This window comes from Pistacia vera, unplaced genomic scaffold (genome assembly GCF_008641045.1).
Source record: "Pistacia vera cultivar Batoury unplaced genomic scaffold, PisVer_v2 Contig720, whole genome shotgun sequence".
NCBI lineage: Eukaryota > Viridiplantae > Streptophyta > Magnoliopsida > Sapindales > Anacardiaceae > Pistacia > Pistacia vera.
The window spans coordinates 327,914-334,058 of NW_022196580.1; the positions used below are offsets into that span (position 1 = coordinate 327,914).

General features: G+C 40.1%; 1 non-coding gene across 1 annotated transcript; it reads right to left on the reverse strand.

The window, feature by feature from the left end:
• Positions 1 to 1,129: 1,129 nt before the first annotated feature.
• LOC116114724 lies at positions 1,130 to 1,236 on the reverse strand. Its single transcript, XR_004125591.1, has one exon. It is a non-coding gene; the product is annotated as a small nucleolar RNA R71 (small nucleolar RNA).
• Between the last annotated feature and the right edge of the window lie 4,909 nt (positions 1,237 to 6,145).

The window sequence follows — 6,145 nt, forward strand, 5'->3', positions numbered from 1 at the left end:
AATCAATTTAGGATTCTTTTGCTTAATGAGTTTGGAATTATTAATCTTCAAATTGTTGGGTGTGGAAGGTTAATAAGGATGAATAGGAAAACATAGCCCCGAGAGGGTATGTTTAACATATTAGTGAGTTCGATTTATAACCATTGCGCATGAATATGAATGTAGTGAAATTTGTAGGTTTAACCCCTAAAAATCCAAATGAAGTCAAAACCCTACCCGTTTTTCTTGAATTGATTTTCCATGTTTCATATTGCTCTTCATTAAGATTTAATCTTAGTTTAAATTTCATTTTGTTGTTTTTAATTAGAATTTGCTCCCACCAATCTAAAGAATTCGATTGCTTCAACTAGATAACATTAGGAAACTTAGTGCTTTGCTAACAATCCTCGTGGGAACGATATCCTACTCATCATTTTATTACTTTTTGCAACTAGTGCACTTGCTATTTTTGCATGTTGTAGTAAACACGCATCAAGTTTTTGGCGCCGTTGTCGGGGATTTGTTTTAAGTTAACATTGAGTTTTTCCTTAAGTTTAGCTAGATTGAAGTTTTAATTTTTGTTGTTAATTTTCATTAGAATTGTGATCTCACTTTTCTTCACTCTTGTTCGTTTCAGTTTATCTGAAGAGCAAGACGTCAACCAGTGGTTCCTGTTGACCTTGGGCTTGAGAGGACCGTGAGAAGACGTAACAGAGAGAGAAGAGAAAGAGAGAATCTTACTGCAGAATCTAAAGAAGTTGTTGAAATGGCTGAATAAGAAAACAGGACACTGAGGGAATTTTCAGTTCCCACAGTGAATGGAAGTGGGTCAAGTATTACTAGACCTATAGTACAAGCAAACAACTTTGAGATCAAGCCGGCAATCATCCAGATGATCCAGCAGTCGGTTAGATTCAACGGTGATTTGAAAGAAGATCCGAATCAGCACATTGCAAATTTCTTGGAAATTTGCGATACCTTCAAGTCAAATGGAGTGTCGGATGATGCTATTAGGCTGCGGTTATTCCCATTCTCATTGGGAGATAAAGCAAAGAGGTGGTTAATGGCATTACCACTGGGAACAATAATAACATGGAATGATCTAGCACAGAAATTCCTGACCAAGTTCTTTCCTCTAGCTCAGTCAGCGAAATTGAGAAATGATATCACATCATTTCTATAAGATGATGCCGAGTCACTGTATGAGGCTTGGGAGAGATATAAGGAGTTAATGAGGAAGTGTCCACACCATGGTCTACCAGTTTGGCTTCAAGTCCAAACATTCTACAATGGGTTGATGGGTACCGTGCAAACCATGGTGGATTCAGGAGGGGCCTTGCAGAATAAGACATAAGAGGAGGCGTATGAGTTGCTTGAGGTTTTGGCAAGCAACAACTACCAAAGACCAAATGAGAGAGTTACAACAAGGAAATCTTCGGGTCTTCATGAAGTTGATGCCTTCACAACCATCTCAGCCCAACTCACTGCACTTCAAAAACAGTTGGGAACTATGCAGGTAAACTCTATACAAGCACCTCAACTAACATGTGAATTTTGTGTAGGAAACCATGTGAGCAGTGAGTGTCAAGTTGGGAACACATTTGCTTCGTCATCTTCATCAACGGAGCAAGTAAATTACTTGGCAGGAAATCAAAGACAGCCAAACAACCCATACTCCAACACATACAACCCAGGGTGGAGAAATCATCCAAATCTGACTTGGGGAAATCAGAACCAGCAAAATAACCAATGGAACCAGAGGCAAGTTCCAAATAACCCACCAGGGATGACAAATCAACCGGGAGACCAAAGAGTGACGAAGTTGGAGGATATGTTTGGTAAATTCATGCAAGAGACCACAGGTTTCATGAATGAGACGAGGACAAGTTTTAGAAACCAATGGGCGTCCATTCGGAATCTTGAGGTACAAATGGGCTAATTGGCCGAGAAGCTTAATGATCGACCGTAGGGTTCTCTACCGAGCAATACAGTGACTAACCCACGTGAATAAGCAAATGCCATAATTTTGAGAAGTAAAACATCTTTGGGAGAAGTAGAACAACTTACCAAAGAGGTTGAGAAACCCGGAAAGGAAGATTCTGAAGAAGCAGTTGATGAAGAAATCATTTGTGAAGAGAAATCAAGTGGTTCGGGGGAAGAGAAAAAGAAAAATGATGAAAGGCAAAAGAAGAAAGAGAAATTGCCATTCCCCGAGATACCACCAGAGTTGGCACATCACACCCCACCCGTGCCTTTTCCTCAGAGATTGAAGAAAAAGAATCAGGATAAGCAATTTTCAAAGTTCATTGAAGTTTTTAAAAAATTGCATATTAACATTCCTTTTGCAGATGCATTGCGGCAAATGCCGAGTTATGCGAAGTTCCTAAAGGAAATCCTTTCGAACAAAAGGAAGTTAGAAGATGAGGAAACAGTGATGTTAACGGAAGAGTGCAGTGCCATCCTCCAAAAAAAATTACCCCCGAAGCTCAAGGATCCAGGGAGTTTTACTATTCCTTGTATTATAGGAGATATTACTTTTGATCGTGTGTTATGTGATCTAGGAGCTAGTATTAATTTGATGGCCTTTTCTGTTTTCAGGAGATTGGGAATTGGTGAAGTAAAACCGATGACCATGTCGTTGCAACTAGCGAATAGGTCAATAAAGCACCCAAAAAGGATAGTGGAAGATGTATTGGTGAAGATGGGGAAGATAATTTTTCCAGCAGACTTTGTGGTGTTGGACATGGAAGAGGATAAGGAAATTCCTCTCATTTTGGGCCAACCATTCTTGGCCATGGGGAGAGCACTGATTGATGTGCAGGAAGGAAAGTTACTATTGAGGGTTCAAGATGAAACAGTAACTTTCAATGTTTTTGATGCAATGAAGTTTCCGTCTGAATCAGATTCATGCTTTAATGTCGATGTGGTGGATGAACTTGTTGTGGAATCTATGGAAGAAAACACCCCAGAATTACCTCTTGAAGCTTGTATAGCCAAATAAAAAACAGTAGAGGTAGAAGAATCAGCAAGTAATGATTATGCTAGAATGTTAGAAGCACTTCAACCGATTGAGGAGAGTCAAGATATAGAATTTGAGGAGTTTGATTTTGACAAAGAGAAGGAAAAGGAAAAAAATGAAGAAGCTCCAAAGCTTAAACTGAAACCTTTACTGCCTCACCTCAAATATGTCTATCTTGGACACTCAGAAACTTTTCCGATGATTATTAGTTTAGAGTTGAGTGCATTAGAGGAAGAAAGGTTGATTAGGGTGTTGAGGGAACATAGACTAGCAATTGGATGGACCATTTCGGACATTAGAGGTATTTCGCCATCATTTTGCATGCATAAGATACTCATGGAGGATGATTTTAAGCCTAGGGTGCAACCACAATGGAGATTGAATCCTTCGATGAAGGAAGTAGTGAGAAAGGAGGTGGTGAAACTCTTGGATGCAGGGATTATTTATCCTATTTCTGATAGCCTGTGGGTGAGCCCGGTACAAGTGGTTCCGAAGAAAGGAGGGATCATAGTGGTGAAGAATGAGAGTAATGAGTTAATACTAACAAGGACGGTGACGGGCTGGAGAGTATGCATTGATTACCATAAACTAAATGAGGCGACAAGGAAGGATCATTTCCCATTGCCCTTCATTGATCAGATGTTGGAGAGGTTGGCAGGACATGCCTATTATTGTTTTCTGGATGGATATTCAGGATATAACCAAATTGCCATTGCTACTGAGGATCAAGAGAAAACGACCTTCACTTGTCCCTACGGCACCTTTGCTTACCGACGGATGCCATTTGGGTTATGCAATGCACCAACAACATTCCAAAGATGCATGATGTCAATCTTTGGAGACATGGTGGAACAATTTATAGAAGTCTTCATGGATGACTTCTCAGTTTTTGGCTCATCATTTGATAACCATCTAACTAATCTTTCTCTTGTTTTGCAGCGATGTAAGGAGACAAACTTGGTGCTGAATTGGGAGAAATGTCACTTCATGGTCCAAGAGGGAATAGTGCTCGAGCATAGAATTTCCAAGGATGGGATTGAAGTAGATCAAGCAAAGACAGAAGTGATTGAGAAGCTACCACCACCATCAAATGTCAAGGCAGTCCGAAGTTTCTTGGGGCATGCGGGGTTTTACAGACGCTTCACCAAGGATTTTTCTAAGATTTCTAACCCCTTTGCAATCTATTGAATAAAGATGTTATTTTTTATTTTAATGATGATTGCATGCATGCCTTCCTAACTCTAAAAAAATTACTAGTATCTGCACCAATTATTGCAGTTCCCGATTGGGGACTGCCCTTTGAATTAATGTGTGATGCTAGTGACTTTGCTTTAGGGGTAGTATTAGGATAGAGGAAAAATAAAGTGTTGCATGTAATTTAGTATGCTAGCAAGACACTCGTTGATGCACAATTGAATTACACCACCACTGAAAAAGAATTATTGGCTGTGGTTTTTGCTTTTGACAAGTTTCGTTCTTACTTATTAGGTGCAAAGGTGATCGTTTACACGGACCATTCAGCAGTCAGACACCTACTTGCAAAGCAAGAAGCAAAACCTCGGCTGATAAGATAGATTCTTCTACTTCAAGAGTTTGAGTTGGAAATTCGAGACAAGAAGGGGTCAGAAAATGTGGTAGCTGATCATTTGTCGAGAATTGAGAAACCAATCAAGGGAAATGAGGAGGAAATGCCAATCAGAGAAACATTTCCGAATGAGAAGTTGATGAGAGTGGAAGAAGCACCATGGTATGCGGATTTTGCAAATTATTTATCATCAAGGGTATTCCCAAGTGGTATGACATATCAACAGAAGAGAAAATTTTTCTCAGATTTAAAGTACTACTTTTGGGAAGAGCCATTCCTTTACAGACATTATGCTGATCAAATGATACGAAGATGTGTCCCGGAGGAAGAGATGGAGAGCATTTTAAGGCATTGTCATGAAAAGGAAGTGGGTGGCCATTTTGGGGGAGCTAGAACAGCAGCCAAGGTGTTACAATTGGGGTTTTATTGGCCAACCCTCTTTAAGGATTCCTTCCGGATGATTCAAGAGTGTGACCAATGTCAACGGATGGGAAATATTTCAAAAAGGGATGAGATGCCGTTGAACAACATCCTGGTGGTTGAAATTTTTGATGTTTGGGGGATTGATTTCATGGGTCCCTTCCCAAGCTCTTTTGGGAACACGTATATCTTGGTAGCGGTAGATTATGTGTCGAAGTGGGTTGAGGCAGTTGCATTGCCAACTAATGACGCTAGGGTAGTGATTAATTTTGTGAGGAAGAATATTTTCTCAAGGTTTGAGGTACCACAAGCAATCATTAGTGATGGAGGATCTCATTTTTGCAATAGGCAATTGGATGCACTGCTGAGTAAGTATGGAGTGACACATAGAGTTGCAACACCCTACCATCCGCAAACGAGCAGGCAAGTGGAACTATCGAATAGAGAACTAAAGGGGATTTTAGAAAAAACAGTTAATGCATCCAGAAAGGATTGGTCGCGAAAGTTGGACAATGCATTATGGGCCTATCGAACTGCCTTCAAAACCCCGATTGGTATGTTCCCATTAAGATTGGTTTATGGGAAAGCGTGTCACTTGCTAATAGAACTTGAACATAAGGCATACTGGGCCGTCAAGCAATTGAACATGGACTTGAAAGCCGCGGGAGAGGAGAGAATGTTGACTTTAAACGAACTTGATGAGTTTAATCTCGAAGCATATGAAAATGCCTGGAATTATAAAGAAAAGACAAAAAGGTGGCACGACAAGCACATCTGAACCAAGGCTTTTGAAGTTGGACAGAAGGTATTGTTGTTCAACTCTAGACTTAGGCTTTTCCCCGGAAAACTTAAGTCTAGATGGTCCGGACCATTCACTATTAAGAAGATTCATGCATCCAGAGCAGTGGAAGTCACACATGAAGAAAATGGCACGTTCATGATTAATGGACAGAGGTTGAAGCCATACATTGAGGGGGTGATGAGTTGCAATTTCATCCCAATTCGGCTTGAAATCCCAACTTGAGAATTGAGAGAGTCGAGCTTTCGACTGTAAACAAGCACTTCTTGGGAGGCAACCCAAGTGTTTTTAACTTTTTGCTTTTAATTTTGGTCGTTCGAATTTATTTAATTTCATTATGAGT